The sequence below is a fragment of the Pelodiscus sinensis genome, chromosome 6 (assembly GCF_049634645.1).
Source record: "Pelodiscus sinensis isolate JC-2024 chromosome 6, ASM4963464v1, whole genome shotgun sequence".
Classification (NCBI taxonomy): domain Eukaryota; kingdom Metazoa; phylum Chordata; order Testudines; family Trionychidae; genus Pelodiscus; species Pelodiscus sinensis.
In genome coordinates this window covers 95,347,944-95,370,261 of record NC_134716.1, presented here as the reverse complement: position 1 = coordinate 95,370,261, position 22,318 = coordinate 95,347,944, and the positions used below count along the sequence as shown (strand labels likewise).

At 39.8% G+C, this 22,318-nt stretch overlaps 2 long non-coding RNA genes across 8 annotated transcripts in view; one reads left to right on the top strand and one right to left on the bottom strand.

Moving 5' to 3' along the window:
* Positions 1-22,318, bottom strand: part of LOC142829946 (uncharacterized) — a 325,854-nt gene that overhangs the window by 71,231 nt on the left and 232,305 nt on the right. The gene's annotated exons all lie outside the window — the stretch shown is intronic.
* Positions 1-22,318, top strand: part of LOC106732876 (uncharacterized) — a 196,604-nt gene that overhangs the window by 92,129 nt on the left and 82,157 nt on the right. The window contains exons 5-6 of one of the 4 annotated variants that reach the window (XR_012904898.1): positions 897-975; positions 2,123-3,781. The exons of 1 other annotated variant lie outside the window; for it this stretch is intronic. This is a non-coding gene — a long non-coding RNA (uncharacterized LOC106732876). Of the gene's footprint in view, positions 1-896; positions 976-2,122; positions 3,782-15,514; positions 16,149-22,318 lie in introns of those variants that run through there. 2 more of the 4 variants (XR_012904900.1, XR_012904899.1) reach the window with 2 other exon arrangements.

Genomic DNA, 22,318 nt, shown 5'->3' with positions numbered 1-22,318 from the left:
GAGATTCCCTGACCTGGCCAGGGCTCCGCAGCCACTGCCTGTCCCCGCCAGACCTCCCCAGCCCTGCATGCTCCCATACCTGGCCTCCAGGCTCATTGATCCAGCATGGACATGGATGTTGCTGGACTAGAGAGTCCTGGATTTCAGAGGTGCATCCTGTATTTTGGCTCATTTAGGCTCAATAGAGCAAGTTAATAAAATAGAACATAGATGATCCTGAAGATGGATTTTTAAAAGTTCTAGATTAAAGTCCTAATCAGATTATTAACAAATATAAATACAACCCCAGATCTAGCAAAGACCCCTGCACACAAATCCCTTCTGGCATCAATGGGACTACTCAGTGTGTGAGGTTAAGCATGTGCATAAACCTTTGCTGCATCAGGGCCAAAATGACTTGTCCAAGAACACATAATCCTCTCAATTGAGTTGGGGCACCTCCATTTTTCCAGGCAGAAAATACTTTCCTATAACAGTTGGGTGGGTGTTGTGATCCTTCATCTATTAATGATGGAAAGCACTTTGAAACTGTTGAATAGAATATTATACGAAGGTGGATAGTCTTCTCATGAGGAGGGGTAACCAGATGGTGCTGTTACATGTGGTCTTATAATTTCTTTTTCTTACCAAAGAAGCAGGTTTTCAACCTCTGAGAAAATGAAGTTTTGTATGCAATATATGGGTATGTCAACACTGCAGCTGAGAGAGTGCTTCCAATTGAAAGTAGATACACACTAGTTTTACTCAAGTTAGTATACTGAAACTAGCAGCATAGCTGTGAGTTGCACAGACCTCAGGTGCATACTCAGATGTCAAACCTGAGCAGCTGCCTGTGCGACCACAGGCTATACCGCTACTTTAACATCGCTAATGTGTGTTGTCTGTCTACCTCCCAGCTGCTGTCCAGATGTACCGGATGGGTAAAATCTGACCCCTGCTGAAGTCAATAAGAGTTTTGCCATTCATTTCAGAAGGGTAAGGATTTCATCCTGTGTTGGCAAAAATCACCTGCTCAGAGCCTGATTTAGTAAAGGGAACAGCAGGTCAGGTTATGGGTTTGACTGCTGAGGTGACAAATCTCCAGTTTTGAAGGTACACTATGAACTTTCTCTCTGGTTGTGGAAAGAGATGCAGCAATCACATCATTTTAATATTTGAATAAACTGGAATACTGTGTTCTAATTCAGTGCTGATTCTTAGGGTTTGTCTAGACTACATGGCTGTTGACAGAGCCATGTAAACTAGCTTACCCGACATAGTCAATGAAGTGGGGATTTAAATAATCCCCTCCTCATTAAATAAAAATGGCTGCCGCGCTGTGCCAACAATCAGCTGATCCGGCACAGCGCGGGAGTCTAGACACAGATCGGTCGACAAGGAAAGCCTTTGTCGGCTGCTCCTGTAAACCTCATTTCACAAGGCATAAGGGAGCAGTTGACGAGACTTCCCTTGCCAACCGATCTGCATCTAGACTCCCGCGCTGTGCCAGATCAGCTGATTGTCAGCACTGCGTGGTGGCCATTTTTATTTTAATGAAGTGGGGGGTTATTTAAATCGCCGCTTCATTGACTGTCGGGTAAGCTAGTTTACATGTCTTTGTCGACAGAGCCATGTAGTCAAGATATACCCTTAGTGTCCTATAACTTACCTTTTTAAATGCAACTTCTTATTCCTTCATGGGTTTGATTTTTCTCTTTTTGTGTAGTTTGGATTCTTAAATAAGTGTTATCTTTGTACCTGTTTCAAAGACTGACTTATTTAAGAGCAAGGGAGACACAGAAATGTCTAGGGTTCCGTTTAAGTATTCTACTCTATATTTATACAGATGATGCAGAGAGATGACCTGTAGCCTTGGAAAACATAAAACACTTATATTGAGGATAATTTTCAAGCACCAGAAACCTAATTTATTTTATTCCTTGTTGAGAAGATCTAACAAGCTGCATTGTGGAGCCAGCTAAATTGTTAAGCAGTTAGAAATTGTCAGTTTCCTTATACACATTTCCTCCTACTTTGCTTATGTATGTATGTATAATGGGCCCAATTCTTGGACTTAACTTGTTTTATGAAGTCATCCCTCTGGTATTTCACCTTTGTTAATAGTTCATGCTTTCTGTTTTAGAATGTATGAGTTCCAAGGAGAATCCAAGAAGAAGTTTTGTTTTCATAACTGATACCTCCCTCCGAACTTGAAGATAGCGCCACTTAAAACATTCTGCCATCCTAGGATTGGTTTGAATTTCAAGCAAATCTCTGTGTGTTTGGATGAATTTTGATTTAAGTAGAACAGCTCCCTTTCCAGCAACTGGATTAATATTGCAAGTGCTTTGGGCATGATGAGTCATGCTCATGCTGGCACTGGAAACTGGCTTTTTAATTTAAGGCTGCAGAAAACATGAGCATGCCTAGGTCTCTCTCCTCTCTGGTTATGCTTGGAAAGAAATGCCTCTGAAAATGTTGAAAAACAGCGAGTGATTTCAGCAGGCTAATGAGCGTACATTATTATTTGTATCTCCCCTTGAGCCATACTAAAGGCTTGCACTAAGGTTTTCACTTTCCTAGTAGCTGTTTGCATGAATGTACAGGTCTGTAGTGTGACAAATATTTGTCAGCCACATCTAATGAAGATTTGGCTAATTCCCAAATTACTTCATAAGTCTCACCTCTTAATTACAACCTTGATGCAGAAAAGTACTTAAACATGTGCCTAACTTTAAAAAGCAGAACTGTTCACATGCCTCAGTAAGGCTGAATTGCTGAATCAAGGACTAAGATCTTCTCAACTCCTGGTCCCGGGGGAAGTCCTCCTTCATCTCCAATAAATGAGCCATAAAAATGTCTCTGAAATCTCCCCAAGATTATATTCCCTTGTAATTCACAGGAGCTGTGTTTAGCAGCTGACCTTTTGTTTTATATATGAAGAGAACTTTGTGTGAAATGAATAAAGAAATTATTATTACAATTCTAAAAAGTTAGTAGATAACTGCTCACTCAGGTCAGTATATGTAATTTGCATTGTAGAAAGATAAAAAAGCATGGATGCAATATTGTTTTGATTTAGGGCTTTTAGACAATGTGTTTGTCATAGCTTTAGGACTACCCTGTCCTGTTTCAAGGATCATCATCATTAATATTGTTAATATTCAGCTGTTCCCAATTGAATATTGAAACAACATCCTCAGTTTTCCACTTCAGCTCTGCAACCTGACTAATGCTGATTTCCTGACTTCTGGGTCAAAGTGACTGTAAAGATAATGTCTGTGCTGAAGTGATAGGTGTTTTGCAGCAGAACTTGTGCAATCATGCTAAAATATTTCACAACTAATACTTGTTTCCTTCCTCTGCAATAGTACCAGATGTACTATAGGTTTGACTGAGTAAATGCAATGTTTCTTCTCATTAAACTCCTGATCTTCAAATCAGTATTTTCCTCAGTGAGCAAAAGTTCTGTAACTCACAAGTGCAATAGAAGGAAGGGATCTTAATCCGGTCTAAATGACCTTCGATACTGGGAGACATAAAATCACAGGCATATCATAGCATTTGTGATCGTCAGCAGAAGTGTCTCATATTGCAAGTACAAAAAAGGTCTTTATCTTACTCTTTCCGTATTACATTTCCTCATGATTGTGCCAGGGCTTTTGAATAAAGAAAACTTTTATATTGGATTAGATACTAGGGAAATATTTTTGGGGAAAAATAAAGTAAATATTTCCTTTCAATTTTAGTCCATTGGTGGCATTCAGGTAATTCTGGGGATTAAGAATTCATGGGCAGTTAGTGTTTGGATGGGGGGCTCTTGGTTGGCAAGATATTCCGTGTTTTGGGATAGGGCATCAGCAATCTTGTTCTGGGCCAAGCCAAAGCACTGAACAAGAGGCCACTTGGCTGGATTCTGTTCTTTACTTCCTTCAGTTTCAAAATCATGTACAGTAAAACTCCATTGGTCCGGCATCCAATGTTCCGGCACCATCGGGAACCCGGAAGTGCTTGGCAGCCTAATCATTGGAGCTACTCTGCCCCTGGCTTCCCCGATTCAGCCGCTGCTGAAACTGACCAGCAGCTGAATCGGGGAAGCTGGGGGCAGAGCACCTGGCCTGCCCCGTTGGTCCCGCAGCGCCGAGGAGCGGCGCTACGGGATCAACCTGGCAGCACCTTAGCTGCTCTGCCCCAGGCATCCCTCATTCAGCTGCTGCTGAAACTGACCAGCGGCTGACTCCGCTAGCGGGAGAATGCTGGTGTCCAGGACACACAGCCTAAAAACTTTTTTTGGGGGGGAGGGGTAGGGGAGGGTGAAGGAGGTAATGTTGGTTTTAGCTGTAAACAAAAAATGAGTATCTTTGAGGGTCAAATTTTAAAAATGAGGGCTTGGATTTTTCAAAAGGAGCATATGAGATTTAGAAGTCCAATCCCCATTGACTTTTAATATGATTTAGGGGTCTAACTCCTTTAGGTTGTTTTGAAAATTCTAACCTTCATGCCAAGTAGCATCCTACACATTTGTGCGCAAACACACATTAAATGAACAAACAAATTATACATTTGTACATTCAAAATGAATAATTATGTACAAAGGCAAATTTATATTTCTTAAACACATGCACAAATGTGTGTTTTGAACGTGCCTAAATATATATATATTTTCCAGTACTTGAATCTTTAACCTGAATATTGCTTTGTACAATTCCAGAGCATATAGGAATGTCACAGGGTCAGGAATAAGGCAATGGGTACCTTTTGAAAATATAGTTCTTGGAAAGCTATCAAATAGTTGCATCATCCTCATCAACAACCATAGGCACAATGCCTGTTGGTGTCCAATGCCTCCCTCACTATTTCCTTCTATCTTTCCCTGTCCACTGCTGAGTGGCTTAGTTTCTGTAGACTAACTCTGCACCAATCTACTATATCATCTAACCATTCTCTGTGGGGTCTGCCTCTCCTATTCAGACCATCCATTATGCCAAACACCAGGGTCTTAACTTTTTGCTTCTCAATAGTTGCATGGTTATGTTTAATTTTTCTCCTCCTTTTTCTGATCATTAGTGGGCACATCCTAGATTATAAAAGTTTTGGATCATAGTATGTATGGGCTGAGTAACAAATAAGATTGTATAAGAAAACAGTCATGCAAAATAATTTTGTCTAGTCATATACAATTATTTCAAATAGGCAGATGGAATGTAAATATCACTAGAAAAAAATATAATCCCCAACACTAATTCCATGAATTGCTAGAATGTTTGATATTCAGCAAATAAATGTCACACCTGGTCTAGAGGTTATACTCTTCCATTTTTTGTGAAAGAGGTTGACACACAACTAAAGCATTATGTACACCTCAAACATATTTCCATGGATAGTCACACCAGTGAAAAACTGAATTCACTTTGGCTCAATTTGCTTTTTATCAATGCATAATTGTTGGCAGAAATATTTGCAAACCCCAATGGCTTAAGTCAAAGTTAGAAATTATTTGTGGAAGGAAATTATCGAACTGAAGGAGGCTGACAGAACTGCTGGGCCCCTTGGTAGAGGTGGGGGGCTTATTCTGCACTCCCAGAAAAGATGGGACATCAAGTAGACGGGGCGGGACTGGTGCAGCCAGCCCTCAGTGCTGCCTCAGCCACATTGTGGGCCTCCCCCCAACCAGCCCTTAATGCAACCTGGAGCAACAGTCAGGATTCCTGGGACCTTTTGAATCATCAGGCCCTGGGGCAGCTGGCTGCTTTGTCCCCCTGGTCAGCTCCTAACAATACCCAAATCCATACACTGAATGACAGTTCAGTAATCAAAATGTTTCTGATACCATAGAGAAGCACTGCATTATGTTTGCTGGCAGGAATTCCATGTCATCTCTCAGAACAGCCGACAGTTGTTACCTACCACCCCTGTGCTCTTGGGAGTCATTGAGTGACATTCATCAAAAACCATCCCCCTCCCCTTCTCCTAAGCCTTTGCTAGAATCAGACAAAGCAATGAAAAGGCCTGGGAAGACACACCTAAACTAATTAAGGAAACACCCCAGCCTCATCTGCATTGAAGGTAGAACTCATTAGCATACAGAATAGAGACCAGCTCTTCCAAGACAGGAACCGCAGTGAACTATGGGATACCGAAAGCAGAGAAGCACTGCCTGATGGGAAATCTCTACTCCAGATGCTACTGAACCGAGGCCTGCTTATATCCAAATTAGTCATTATCAGACCAATTCTAGGAACGATCCTATTGACATCTAAAATACTGAAACTGCCTAGTTGCATTGTGAGCTCGTTCAAGGAACATCACCCATAACCAGGGGTGATCAGTCTCTATTGTCTCACCTCTTTCTCTTTGAACTATTGTCCTACCTCTATAAAAACTTCTATCCTTGCCCCAAGAAAAACTGTTCTGATACCTGGATTTAAACTGCATCAGTTCCATTGAGACTTCTTCGTCTCCTGTCTGATCATGCTGGGGGCTATGCTCTGCTTGTCTCCTGCCCTCTGGACCTCCGGCTACCATTATCATCTGGGAACTCCGATCAGTGCAAGCTCCATGGAGTGGTGAGGTCTCCTCTCTCTCTGTCTCTCCCGCCCATCAACTACCTCTAAGCACAGCCTGCTGACCCTGCCCTATGTAAACTGTTATATGGTTACCTAACATTTGTAATAAGTTTCAATTTAGATTTAATATCATAACTGTTAGATTTAATATTGTAACTTTTTTATATCTAGTCACTACTCAGAAATAAATAACTTTAATTGTTAAGCTGGTTGCTTCTCTCTCTTCCTTTCTCTTTTGCTCACTCTTCTTTAAGTGGTGTTGTTTTGGCTTCCCCATTCGCTCTGCAACAACGCTTCCTGTACCCAAGCTAAAGATCCCTGTAATGCCCAAAATCCTGTGGGGCTTGCTCATCATGTGATTTACCAGTGAATGACTGTGGTGTGAAAGTGGTGATAGGGGGTGCTGAACCTGGGGGCTTATGAGGAGGAGGAATTGGCAGCAGGGAGAATTCAGCTCCATATGAGAGCACAAGCAGCACACTGATAGAATTGTTAACCTTCCCACAGTCCCATAAGAGTAACCCTGATAAACGAGCATACCCCAGAGTATTGGGCAAATCTTGTAACAAGGTTGTTTCTGCCTCCTGCCAGTCAACATGATTATAAATGGTGGGTGGGGTGGGAGAGTGGGACATGCCTGCTCAAGCCACCTTCTGCCACTCTACTAAGTTATGGCAGATTGAGTCTGTTTTCCTCAGCAGCTTTCTTCTCTGTTTCACTCACTTCTTTGAATAGTGATGACTTCTGATTGTGGAATGTGATGACTGATGACTTTTTTTGCTGGAATGTTTTGATGTTTCCAAATTTACATTTTTCAAATTTTTCAGTCTGTGTGAAATTTCAACTTTTTTGTCTGGTGCAGAATACATTTCAAAATACCAATTGTCTGCAGAATGGAAAATAGAATTTCTAACAGCTCTTGTTGCTGTATTAAATCTGGGGGGAAATGACCCTCCTAAGTAAAATACACATTTGGTCCAAAATTTGCTTCTTACAATTGATATTTCTGTATCTGAGACTAACCTCATGAGAAGAAGTGATGACTTTGAGTGGGAAATTAGGTATGAGACAACAAGAGGGGGATGAAAACATTGGCTGTCTCCTTCGATGTATTTGTATAGTCCATGATAGCCAAGTGTCTCCCGTTGTTTAAGTGCTTTTCATTACTCATTCATTTGCAGCCTCTATTTCCTCACACTTTTTTCCTTCTAAACAAGGCCTATGGTTTTTTGTAACATGATGAATTATTGATTAAATGAAAAGTTTCCCTTTGTTTTTGTGAAAGAGGAAAAAAAGTTCAGTATGTGAAATTTAGGTAACTAAAAGCTGTTAATACTTACACAGAAAACAATGCAAATAATGCCAGTCCTTTGATCAGGCAAGTCAGGGAATAGACACAGAAGACAAAGGGGAGGATGTGTGACATACTGTCATTATGTAAAACATGCTAAGTAGTGTATGTCAAAGGAGAAGCTAGAAACAGAGAACATGGAGTGAGTAAACTGTATAATTTCACATTTTACTAGAAATAAAATCTTATCTTTGAATCCTCCCTCTTGTAACTCCTGCTGGGAAGTAATTTCATTCAGAAGTCTTTATTAAATGATACCCATGGCACCAGCTACAGAGTTAAAGTTATCGACTAGTTCCAGGAGCAGTGTTAGTTCAGTTTATCGCAAGAACTGTGGGAAATGAACTGAAGAGAGCTTCACTTGGAGAAAAAATAACTCCACCCAAAGACACCAATTGATTTTGCTGTTCAGTAGGCAGTATTTATCTTCCTTGTACAGCATCCTGCTATGTGCATCTTCTATGTTGCACTTTTAGTCTTCTCTCCAGAAAGATAAATTGAAGATGAAAAAGCTGTGTGATGTATGTGACAGTGAGAAGTTTAGGTTCATTTACACTCAGTAGGCTCGTTAGGAGGAAATATTACACAAAGTATCACACTTTGTCCTACTTCAAGTGAAATTGGGCTTGAATTAAAGAAAATCTACTATAAGTAGAATTTATTTATATCCCTCACACAGCATGGAGATAAGCCATGCTATCAGGTGGATCTGTTACAAGCCTTTGAGTTAGCAGCTTGACTACATTAAGTAACTGTGCCAGTTGTATTTCAGTTTAGGCAAGCTCCAAGACGAGAAGAACAAAGGTCATTTATGGGAAGGCTGACAGGTAACACAATACTAATATATATTTAGGTTTATATCTATTTTCAATGTCTGCCAAGAGTGTGAGAGAAGAGATCTAACATAAAAGTATACTAGTGATGTCTGCAAACTAAAATCCTTGTTCTGGAAACCAATGGAAACCAAGCAAGTTTGGATCTGGCTTTAGGTTTGCAAGCTGGACAGATGGCCTTATACTCTTGTGATTACTGGATTCTTTCACAATTCTTTCAGGCTTAGTATGGATTTCCCTTCTCTGAAGCATTAGATACTTTTACAAATAGACAGCAAGAGAACAGATTAGATGAAGCAGTGGTCTGATCTAGCATGGTGATGCCGAAAGTTTTATGATTCTTCTCATATGTGCAAAACAGATACTGATTCAGCTCTCTCAAACCAATTCAATTTATTTCAAGTAAGCTATATTTCATTTATATCAACAAAGCAACAGCAGAATCAGGGCCAAATAATCTACAATATTCATTAGAACAAAGTTAAATGAAACACCCTAGATTATAGATAATGGTTAAAGATCAAATTTCCAAAGACAATGTAATCTGATTCAGTCTAGCAGCTGTTAACAAAAAATACAACTATGGAGAACATGGTTTGAATATCACAGGAAGAGCCCTGCAAATCTGTGGATATCCACATTTGATATCCGAGAACCATGTTTGCAGATCACATGCAGATATAAATTTTGTGTCAACACAGAGTCTAATTATATGTGCCTCAGTTTATGAGATAGATATTCTGCCTATCAAAGAAAGCTGCTAGGGAAAAACAAACAGGAAATGAAACAGCCATGCTCTGGCTGGCTGAGGAAAGGATGGGGCTGATTTCCCTGCTTACTTGGGGGATTGTGTGTGTGGGGGTGGGGGAGGTGTGCTGTCATACCCTTGCAGTCCACATTTACAAAAAAAGCACACACCCCACACAGAAATTTCTGCGTATGGGCCTGGCATTTTATGTGTAGACAAACTCTGAGAGAATGCTACAGAGACAGTCTATCCCAAACTAAAACTGAAGACTGCCTGGGCTAATCAGGGCTGATCTAATGTCCAAGTAGGAGCAAAGCTGAAATGGCCTTATTAAGGCAGCCACAGTGAAAATCAGGGAGCTAAAGTTTAGGGACTCAACCAGAGAGTGGCACATTCACGGGACTTCTCAGAAGTGCTGGAACAATCTGTATAGAGGGGATGCTGAGAGCCAATGAACCAAACTGAAAACTCTGTATATGATGGAAATCACTAAGCCACAGGTTATGACAGCATTGCTGGTTCTAGCACTTATGGACTCCCTGGAGTGAAGTGAAGGGCTTATTACTAGGATGTGGGCTACGCTTAAAGTTAGGCTGACATATCTTCCTGGTGTAGACACTAAGACAGTTATTTCGGAATAAGCTATTCCAGAATAGTTATTATGAAATAGCTTATTTCAAAATAGCATGTCTACACTGCAGGGAAGCCTCAAAATTAGTCCATGGCAGGCTTCTCTAATGTAGATACGCTATCTCGATTTAGAGCCCCAGGAAGCACTGGAGAGGAATAATTTAGAATGGTCCTGGTGAGGGGCTATTTAAAAATAGCAGAAGTGAAGTGTTTACACATGCCGTATTTCAAAATGGGCATTATTCTTCATAGAATGAGGTTTACAGAAGTCAGATTAAGCCATTAATTATTTCAAAATTATTTCAAAATAACAGAATTGCTGTGTAGCTGCTCGCATAGTTATTTTGGGATAACAGTTGTTATTCCAAAATAACTTTGCTGTGTAGACACACTCTAATACACATAGACAAATAAGAATGACAGTTAAATGAAACACAATATGAGTTAACATTTTAGCAAAGTTTTTAAAAAAAATTATAAAAATATCTGGGGATATTTCTGTCTATTCTTTCCAGACCAGTTCACTTTAATATTCTAATCCCAAATACGATAATCATCACCCAGAAATTATATAAACTCTTTTACAAATTGGTCTATAAAATAATCTCTCACTAGGTGAGATTTTCAAAATCCCCTGCATTACTCAGGAACACAAGTCTCAATGATTTTAGGAGAACTTATGCTCCTGAGTGATTTAGGAGCTTTGGAAAATCCAGGCTTCCTAATTGAATACAAATAAAGCCCAAAATGCATTACAATACTACAGCACATTCAAAAAGTTTTCACTTTAACAACTAATATGTATTTATTCCACTAGAAACAAATTCCATGAGGTCTCTTTCACCTTCAGACTATACTGCCATGTGTGTTGTAAGCAAAACTCGTGAAGTCATTCTGCCACTCTACTCTGCACTAGTTAGGCCTCAGCTGGAGTACTGTGTCCAGTTCTGGGCGCCACATTTCAAGAAAGATGTGGAGAAATTGGAAAGGGTACAGAGAAGAGCGACAAGAATGATTAAAGGTCTAGAGAACATGACCTATGAAGCCAGGCTTCATGAACTGGGCTTGTTTAGTTTGGAAAAAAGAAGATTAAGGGGGGACATGATAGCGGTTTTCAAATATCTAAAAGGGTGTCACAAGGAGGAAGGAGAAAATTTGTTCCTCTTGGTTTCTGAGGACAGGACAAGGAGTAATGGGCTTAAAGTGCAGCAGGGGAGGTTTAGATTGGACATTAGGAAAAAATTCCTAACTGTCAGGGTGGTCAAATATTGGAATAAATTGCCAAGGGAGGTGGTGGAATCTCCCTCTCTGGAGATATTTAAGAACAGGTTAGATAGACATCTGTCAGGGATGGTGTAGACGGAGCTTGGTCCTGCCTTGAGAGCGGGGGGCTGGACTCGATGACCTCTTGAGGTCCCTTCCAGTCCTATGATTCTATGATTCTGGCATTTTCAGTGAGCAATTTTAGCTTCTCCTGTGGCAAACTTCCTGTTTTAAAGAAATAAATCTACGGGTCAGATTTTGGTTTCTGTACTATACTACTGACTTCTGCTCTACTATACCATGCAACTTTCCTGGGCTCAGCTTACACCCATGAACTCAATGAAGCTGCTTTGGTTAAAGTAAATAATTTGCCCTGCTGTGGCCTTTTTAAATATATTTGTTCTTTCTTTCTCCTTTTTTCCTTTCCCTTATTCTGCTTTTCTAATATTTATAGCTTAGTGCCCCCTTTGCCTTTTTCAGGATCTGTTTTAGCTTAAGAGGAGCAGATTGCCTGCAGTTACTCACACAAGTATTTCCACTGACTTCCCATTGCTCATCAGTGTGATTAAGAGTTCACCATCTGCCCAAATGTTGTATCGATTCCTCTAAGTTCTTCCTGGAGATGCACTGATTTTCTTTTTGCTATCTCTCTTCCCTTCCCTTCCTTCCCTTCTGAACTTAAGAACTTTTTCTTTCACTATACCTGAAGCAAAACCTGAACAGTTTGTTCACTCTAGTGATTATGAATCACCCATCTTCTTTTATCAGTATATTTCACTGAGTAATTTTTCATATCACATTTTCTTTAAAATTAAAAAAAAAATACACTGCTATAGATGGGCTAAATGTTGGAAAAGCCTCTTTTGGAAGATATGCATATTGCAAATGTGGTTGGCAATATGCATATCTTATTCCGACTTTTCCTTGCAGTGTAGACATAGCCTTAGACCTCTGATCTGTTTGACCTCCATGAAAGTAGGTCAAAGACAGTGTTAAAGAAATATATTATTACAATTGCAAGCTGAGAAATAGAGATCTGTTCCCCTCCCCCATCCCTGCAAAATGTAGATGGTTCAATCTTTAATGGAAAAGCAAAATGTTTCTGCCAGAAGCTTCAAGATTTTGATTCACAAATATTGTATCAGACTGATGGGAGCAACAATGAAAAAATCATTTTGTACATTTCATGGAAATAAATTATTTTGTAAAAAACTGAATATTATTAACAAACAACAAATTTTGATAGGTAGAATTGACTTAAAATTTCCTGTTACGTTTTGTACCGTATTTTCCGGCGTATAAGACGACTTTTGATGCTAAAAAACATCCCCCAAAAATCGGGGGTCATTTTATACGCCGGGTATACAGGCGCCCGAGCTCCTCCGTGGCTTTGCAAAGCCTCAGGAGAAGCCGGCGGCGGGGCATCCCAGGCGCGCCGGGGCTGTCCCGCTGCTGGGGCGTCCTCAGAGGCTTTGCTCCCGGTGTCCCTGGTCTCCTGGAGACGGTCCCCAGCAGACCAGAGGCACCGGGAGCAAAGCCGAAGCGGCGGCGGGGTGCCGCGCTTCTGAGGCTTTGCTCTGGTCTGCTGGGGACCGTCTCCAGTAGACCAGGGACACCAGGAGCAAAGCCGGGGAGGCGGAGGGGCACTGGGATATAAGACAAAAACCTTTTAACTAAAAAATTAGGGGGTCGTCTTATACGCCCAGTAGCCTTATACGCCGGAAAATACGGTATATTCTTTACATGTCAATCATAGATGGGGTCCTTCAAAGGGATAGCATGAGGGATCACACGGGTGTGAAATATAGGAACTAGAATTGTTTCCACATAATAGGGAGCTTGTGATACCAGTAAAGTTAGAATTAGTGTTTGGGATACATCCTGAACATGACTCTTTTGGTTTTCTATGCCATCAGTCAGAAACATGATGAAAACCTACCCCCACTCAACTTCTGTTGCTGATTTTTATTTAAATTGATGACTTACTGAAATGTGCTTTTATTAATTTAATTGAAACATAATTACAATATAAATCTGATGGATGCTGAAGGAGATGGTGGGTAGCGGAGTTGGCTGTATGTTATTTGTCAACCAAGTTTTTAAGTGAGTTTTTTATGTTTGCACTGTAATTATCTGATAAAGAATGCCTTGCATTAGTCAATCAGTACATGCTTCTCGCATGTTATTCATCAAATAATTGATACCACAGATCATGTCATTTGTTGAATAATATCTGCAAGGAATTTTCTATTTTCTTAAGAGCATGGTCTCTGAAGAGGTATTTATAGGAGAAGAGTAAAACTCATTGAAGTCAACAAGTGTCTTTCTACCGACTGCAATTAATTTTGCATCTGGCTCATATAATCTACTTTTACATTCTCAAACTCACCAAAAAAAAAGAAAGATAATGAGACCCTGAACATTCACACACACAAATTAGGGTTTGAAAACTTTAGAGGATCTACAGAACAAAGTTGAAATAATATAAGAATGCTGGAAGAATTCTGTAGTTTGCCTCACTATACAAAAAAACCTCTGCCAGGTAGCTGTCAGGCAACCTTTTTAGAACCTTCAGAAAGATTTTCACATACTTGTAGAGGAATTTCATTAGGAGAAAATAAAACAGGAAGCAGAAGCAGTAAGGCTATGTCTATACTGCAAGCTTTTTGCACAAGATCAGCTGTTCTTGCTCAAAAACTTGCGGAGCGTCTACACTGCATGTGCATTCTTGCACAAGTAAATTTACAGTAAAGCGTCAGAAAAGACGGCTTCTTGCACAAGAGTTATTCCTCTCCCCATGAGGAATAAGCCCTCTTGAGCAAGAGCTCTTGCACAAGAAGGCAGTGTGGATGGGCAATGGGGGTTTCTTGCGCAAGAAACCCCTATGGCTAAAATGGGCATCAGAGCTTTCTTGCACAAGAGAGCATCCACACTGCCATGGATACCCTTGCGCAAAAGCATATGGCAGTGTGGACGCACTCTTGTGCAAGAACTCTTGTGCAAAAAACCTGCAGTGTAGACGTAGCATAACAGTTTAATGAACTTCTCAAAAAAGAGAGAGAGAGAGAGAGAGAGAGGGCATCTTGTGATAAATGGCTTCATGTTAAGCAAGCCTTTGATGATAAGTAGAACAGACCTGTTTATTCTAGTCACTATACTAGTATACTTTGGTATCTTCCCAGTCTTTTATGTTAGACTTGTGGATAAAAACAAATTTTACTGCCAGGAGCATTGCAGAAGCATTTTAACTATGAAACAGCCAGCTGTGTTCTTTGTTACTTCATGAATCATTAATCAAATTAGCCAACTTATGATCCCCTAAGATCTTGAATCCCACCAATTTCAGGCAAGAGTAAATCCTTACATCATCCCATGTCTCCCTTCCTACTCAGAATGACATGAAAAAAACCGTATATATTTACCTTATGCTTAACACAGCTGTCACTATAGTCAATGGGATTTTTTCCATAGACATTAATTGAATCAGGATTGGAAATATTAAATAGAAGAATGAATAAGAAATGGAAATCCTTGATTCTCTCCTTATCACTAATACACATCAAGGATTTTTTTATATTTTTTTGGTTTGGGGGTAAAATAGGATAAAGTTATTTTGGGAAGCGAGGTTGAGATGATGAGTGTTCGAGCATCCTAACTGTACTAGTTGCCATGGGAGATGACTGAACTCTATGTTGCCTTTGTGTTCTAACTGAAGTGGTTAATTTATTATATCCAGGTTCTGATAGCCATATTCTACAAATAATCCTACTGATATCAGTGGAACCAGTCTTGGAGTAAAGTAGTATTCAATGTGAATATGGGTTTCAGAAACTAGCCCTTAGAATTTCACAGCAAGTGTTCTAACATTCCCCTATTCTACATAGATAATACATTTATAGTAAGTTGAAGTTTTGTTATTTTCTGCCTTACACTCTGTAATATTTTTATTGCTACATATTAAATTCAGTTTGCCTCATTTAAGATGGGAAATAAAGTATCTGAAATACTGTATATGTTCTTAGTTACACTTGGAAAAGGTGGTGATTTCTGTCTTTGTCTTTACTATTTGCACATGGGTTTCTTGTGACATAAAAGCATCCAGTGAATACAATACAATAATTACTTAATTCTTCCCCCTTTCCAGCACCAATAGCCCATTCTGAAACCCGCATCATTCCTCTGCTGATTGATAGCAGATGTCTGAACTCTTGAAGATAACTATATCGGTAGAGGAAAAAGCAGAAATATCTGGGTATGTTCAAGATGTTACTTATTTTATTTACACTAGTCCTAGATCCCCGATGGTTACAAACAGCATGCAAAGCAAATTCTTCTTTCAATAATCTATTGAAAACCAGTGCCCAGTTCCCACAGAGCAGCTCTGCAACCAAACTGATTCTAATCAGCGATCAAGGCAGAGAACACACTTTCCTGCTGCTCACACAGCCACTTCTACATGGACCACTGTCTCCACCTAGAACATTGAATGACCTAAATCAAATACAGCATGTTTGAACATTTGCTCGCTAGCTAAGAAAAAGAGCTTGGAAGATTCTTTTACTTTCATATTAAGATAATTCTTTGAATATTTTGTTCCTAAAAAAGTGTTCTGTATATAATTTGTAATGCTGGTGAAAGATATAAGATTGACAGACACATGGTTCAAGTTTTCTGTTTCTCCACAAAACAGGTAGATCACAAGTAACAACTATGCATGCTTCCACAGATTACCCCAACATTGTCTCCGAGTCCCTTAGACTAATTACTCCTAAGAGTCGTTTATTGTCTCTTCTTGAGCAATCTCTGTTTTCTCTGCCAAGGCTGCCAATAAGCTACCAGTTAATGGCCATTATCATAGGACACTTTGCAATGTAGGAGTAGAATTGAGCCAGTGTAACTCATTCACATAGACTGATGACACCACCCTTCTTTAGCCTCATTGGAAACCAATTTTATGATGTTTTCCTCCCTTCTAAAAAATTGTTTTTTATTCTCTCCCACATGGAAATTAGCAGTAAGGTGACATGTAATGTAAAGCTGCATTAGTCACTCTGCATTCAGCACATAGTCTCTCGCCAATCCTCCTCCTCTCTCTTAGCAGGGAACACAAAAATGATAAAGATGAGAAGTGAATCAGAGATATTACTCACTCTGCAGAAATATTGCTTTTAAAAAAAGCCTAATTTCTGGCTATGAATTTTCCATCAGTGATTACTTCTGCTGAACTCCAATTCAATACTGTCAAAATGTCCTGTGAAATGAATGAAGCCTCGCATAACAAAGGGAAGAGGAGGGACTGGAATAGAGACTGAAACCAAGAGAAACAGTCCGGAAGTATATTAATAATCTTTAGCATGGTCCCAGTTCATTCTTCTCCAAGAATATTTACTTTCACAATCAATATATCTCCCATCACTTCTCATTGTGCCATCCAGGATCTAACAGACTCTTTTAACATATGCTCTTAGTGCTGCTTACATAAACTCTACAATTAAATTTGGAAATTACACATAGACACATCCTGTTTTTCCTGACCAGAAAAGTCACCGCACCGCCTGTTGTTTATTTTTTAGTCTCTTTTGGCTTGCTAGCCATGAACTTGATTTCTATGGGTGAGACTCCATGCTACCTTTACTTCTGCACTGCTGCCTTCAGAGCTAGGCAGCCTGAGAGTGGCAGCTGTGACTGAGGGCCCAGCTCTTCAGGCAGCAGTCAGGAACTAAGGGTAGCAATACCATATCATGCCATCCTTAATTCTGTGCCAGCTGTTGGCAGCAGCTCTGCCTTCAGAGCTGGACTCCTGTCCAGCAGCCACCAGTCTCTAGTTCCCCCACTCTGAAGGCATTGTTGCCACCAGCAGCCCCACAGAATTAAGGGTAGCAGTGCCTCAGCCTTCCCTACAATAACACTGCAACCCTTCCCAACTCCCTACAATTACTATACTGTGACATTTCAGATTTATGTACCTCAGGTCATGACATTTATCATCATGAAATTGACCAAAGTGGGCCATTGACAAGGCCCTAGTCATCGGCAAATCTCACCAATTTGTTCTTCATATCCGTCTGTGTCATTAATAAATCATGGGTCCCCTTGCCCGCTCCTGGGCCACTCCATTATTAACATGGCTTCACTCTGAGGACTGACCCTAAGACTCTGTTTCCTATTACTTAAGTTAATAACAATAATACTCTTGGCCCTTTTTCTGAAACCAATATCCCATTGTTACCAGTGGAGTCACCCCTCTTCCAACAGGTAGCAGTAGATGCCTGGGGTCTTGCATGTTGGCTTCCCAGTGAAGGAGAAATCAAGTGACATGAAGTCTGGGTACATTCTAAGTGCAGTTTACTTTATTTACTCACCTACATTTGTCCTGCGACAGAAGCACTGTAACAGTCCATTTTCCTGCCAATAATCTCAAACCCAACTAATGCCTGTTTCCCAGGATGCTACAGGGAGCTAGCTACAAGAATAATTTACAAATATAGAAAATAAGGCAGAGAGCAAAGTGTCTACCTATAGGTTAAAAATTCCAGCAACAACCCTGCAATTTACCTGCATTACGAGGCCTCCACTGCTACAATGGTGGAGCTAGTGAAAGCAATTCCAGGAAACTGGAGGAAAAGAGAGTCTAGGAAGGAGAACTTTAGCTCTTAATTTAAACATTCATTCAGTCCTCTCAGCAGCATGTCCACTCTGAAAGATTCATCCCCAATTCCATTCCCAATCCAGTACAGCACAAAAGTGTACTGGTCCACTGACTGTAAAGAGGTCATTTGTGTCCTTAGGTGTATGACTGAAATGCCTTGCTGGATTTGGGATCAGAATTCTCAGAGAAGCCTGGGACTTTACTTCCACATCAGGCCAGACCGCTTCCCTTATTTTCCTGGCTCGTTTTCACAAAATATCTCAAATGTATATCTTGTGAGTTTCCTTTCATCTGTCATGTGGCCTGCATAATGTTCTCTGGCCTTGCCTATTAAACACAATAATTCAGCTACAGAAAAAATTAGATATGGACATTCAAAGAGAACCAAGCACTTAAAAATCTAATAAGATTGTTGTCAAATTGTATCTGATGCAAATTTTCAGAAAAAAATAAAAATAAAAAAGCTATTGTACTTGCCAAAAAATAATACTGTGAATATTGAATAACAGAACAATAGAGTGAGCAATATAAATTAAATTTGAGAGACAAGAACAGTTCTATTTTTTCATAGATAAAAGTCTGGTAAGACAAATCTTGAGGCATGTTAGGTAGCTTTGCACCAAAAATTGAGTGAGTGACTAATCTGTAGTTAATTCAGGGAAATTAAGTAGTTCTGTTTCTGTGTCTCAATAAGACAGTCAGCACACTTTAAGAAACAGTTATTAGACCTTTACAGTTCCAGAGAAACATTGTTTTATGAATTACACAGTTGACTATCTGCCTTTTTTTTTCTGGCTGCTAAATGGTGATAAGTTTTTCAGGCATGCTGACTTTCATCATTAATCCTGCAATTGACATTAATGTGATTATTTTTTTCTCAATATGCATTTCAGCCAATACAGAAAAAGATATTTGAGAGTATATTTAATATTCCTTACTCACCAACAATAAAAATATAGTTGGGACAGTAGTAAGCTGACGTGATAAAACCCTCATGGCTAACCTGGGCACTTTCATCATTAATTATTTTGCTACCTGATGAAATTGACGAGTTAAATTAACCATTATAAACAAACTACAAGAAATAGTCCTCCCCTTCCAGCAAGTATGTTCCCAGCATGATCCTTCTAATGCTCTTGTCAGTCTGTGGAGCAAGTCAGCTATTTAAATCTAAGATCTTAGACAAAAACTTACTTTGACTAAAACGTGTGATCTGAATTCAGGGCCATTTTGTGACTACTCTGTAGTCATTTGCTGGAGATAAATGGTCTCAACTGAAGTACTAGTAACACCGAAGAGCATTCCCCTTGCATGGGTAAATTCTCTTATGACACACCATAGCAGCTCACACTCCTATATCCCCTGATTTCCCCCATCCCCCTCCACACACCCTGCAGTCTACACACACATGTGTACCTGCAGCCTGATGAGAAAAGGGCTCATGACTGGAACACACCACAGCAACCATTGTATCTCAAACTGCTTTATTCTGTACTAAATAATGGGACAGGCACAGGTAACTGTAAAGATAGCTCAAAGTAACCTTCAATTTCTCTCCAGCACAGCACTGAGCAGGGTTTGACTAGATCAGAAAATCAGCATCTGCAAAGAGTGATATTTTCAAGAGTTGTTAGTCATTGCTTTTATTAATCATATTAGTTCCCTCCAATGAATTTCATATGCCTCTACTTTTATGTTCATACAATATTGCTGCTGATTCAGCTAAAGTGGACAAACAGAAAATAACAGCCAGATAAATATTGTAATCATAGATTATATTTCTTTAAAGGTATCTGAACATTTGCCAAAATGTTGGACCCTGGAGTATGGCTATTGGGCCATTCAGCCACTGCTAGTAGAGAGTTTCCTTGACTATCCCTTGAGTCTATAACAAAATGAACCTGGAGCTAAACTCATGCCTAATAGATTTAAGCAAGCACATTTCTTAACACTCCAAAAGTCAGAATCCCTAAGGAATCTATGCATCTCAGAAATCTTCAAGTATGCATGTGCTTAATCATGCTAGAAAAGTGCCAACATATTTTCCACTTAAATTAATATAAATCATATATTATAAAGTGAGGCTAGAACAAAGACTTTGGCCTATCTATAACACTGTATCCAAATTTTTGTTTCTAATTTTCACATTGCATCTAAGCAAGATACTCAAATTTAAATTTTCCAAACCGAGATTGTCTCACTATTAGTTGAAATATTCCTTGTGAAATGAACTTGGTAAGCTATCCCTCTTGGAAAGTCTTTTTATTGTTAGCCACTTCTAATTTTTTTCTCACTTTAATGTTTTTTGTTCAAATATACCTTTTTTTCCCCTTTTAATCTAGTTAGACAGGGTCAATTTCGGTCATGAAATTAAACATAGCGAAGCAAGTATTTGCAATTGCCAGAACTACAAGGAAAAAAGCTTAAATCTGATTTGTTTTTTTTAAAATGTTTCTCTTTTCTGTTCATTAACTATGTTAATTTATTGATGAGGTATTTATGGCCCAGAACTTTTGAATAAGACTGAAACATGGGGGGAAAAAACCCGCATTTGATCTGCATGCTTTTGAACACACAAGGACAATATTGTAATAGAAAATTCCTAAACTGTTTCATACCCAGGGATCAATTAGACTGGCTTTGGAAATGAATGCTGGAGCTTGAACAGCAAAGATCATTTGCGTATCATCAACAATGAAATCTGTTTTCAAACAGATGAAAACATCCTTATTTGCCCATAGTGAAAATCTATGCAGACATGATGCTTTAAACAAAAAGATATCACTATAAGTCTCAAACTATTGACCCACATCTTCAAAATACCACATGTGCATATTTTGTATGTGCAGATATTGTGATTGCATATGCTAATGTGATGATAATGTGTGCAGACTCTCAGAGGTCATTTGTAGATGCAAAGTGTGCATGTCTTCAATTATGAAAATCTAGGCCATCACAGCCTGGTATCTTTAGAACTCTAGCATTTTTAGACTCCACTATTTAACTTTCCTTATACTATTTTCACACGTGCCTTTAAATTAATCATAAGGATCACATGATTGCTGTTTCCTGCAAACGTCCTTTAATCTCACATCCTCTGGCCCCATTAAATCTTATCTGTGACAAAAGATGGTGCCTAGCATTTCCTTCCCACTTGGGATTTAGTCCAAGACCTTCCCAGGAAACAACATGCTTCACGTCACCTACAGAGACCACTAAGCAGTAACCAGAATCCCGCTAAAGGGATAAAGACTACTGATGCCAAAGGTCACTGGGCTTTGCTCAGCTAGAAACAGAAAATATAGACCAGACATTTCTGGAGGAATTATTTGCTGGATGAGAAGGCTGGGAGCAAAAGCTGTAGTAGTGGAAGTGTACCTGCCACCAGGCAGATTTGAACCTGGGACACTCTGGAGCTTAGTATAGGAGCATCTACCCTCTGAGCTCTTAGCCCCTACTGTAGAGGTCTTTTGTTCTTATTTGCTGCTGTGGTCTAGGTGCCTCTGCATGGGACAGTGAACCACACTAGGGCTACATCTATACTACAAGCCACTTGCAGAAGAGAAAATGCAAATGGAGCGCTCATTTGCATACGTCGCACTCTCATTTGCATTTCCTCTTCCTTTCCCTTTTGCACAAGAGGTTTTTGTGAAAAAAGGCACTGTGTAGGCAGCACCTTTCTGCCAAAACCCCCCTTTTGTGCAAGAGCTGTTCTTCAAAAAATGAGGAAGAACGGCTCTTGCGCAAAAGGGTTTTTTTGCACAAAAAGGTGCCGTCTACACAGCACCTTTTTGCTCAGAAATCTCTTGTGTGAAAGGGAAAGGAAGAGAAAATGCAAATGAGAGCACAACCTATGCAAATGAGCACTCCATTTGCATTTGCTCTTTCTCAAGAGGCTTGTAGTATAGACGTACCCTAGGCATGTGGGTTACACAAGGTTATGTATATGTATTGTTCCCTCAGAGGATGTATTACTATGCCATACTTAGCCACTGATTGTGCTGTAACCCTGGCTGAAATGTAAGGATAGGTCTACACTCTAGCACGTTTTCAGAAAAAGCTACACAAGTTGCATAGCTTTTTCTGATTGCTTTTCTGGAGGAGGCTTTTCCACCATTTGGCCCCATCTAGACGGAGCCAAATGGTGGAAAAGCCTCCTCTTTCGGAGTAACCCTTATTCCTCATAGAACAAGGTATACAGGCCTTCCCGAACAAGCGTGCTTGCTCTTCCACTTTTTTTTTGTGTGGAAGAGCAGACATGTTCCCTGGACGCGGTGGAGTTTTTCCAGGATACGTCTG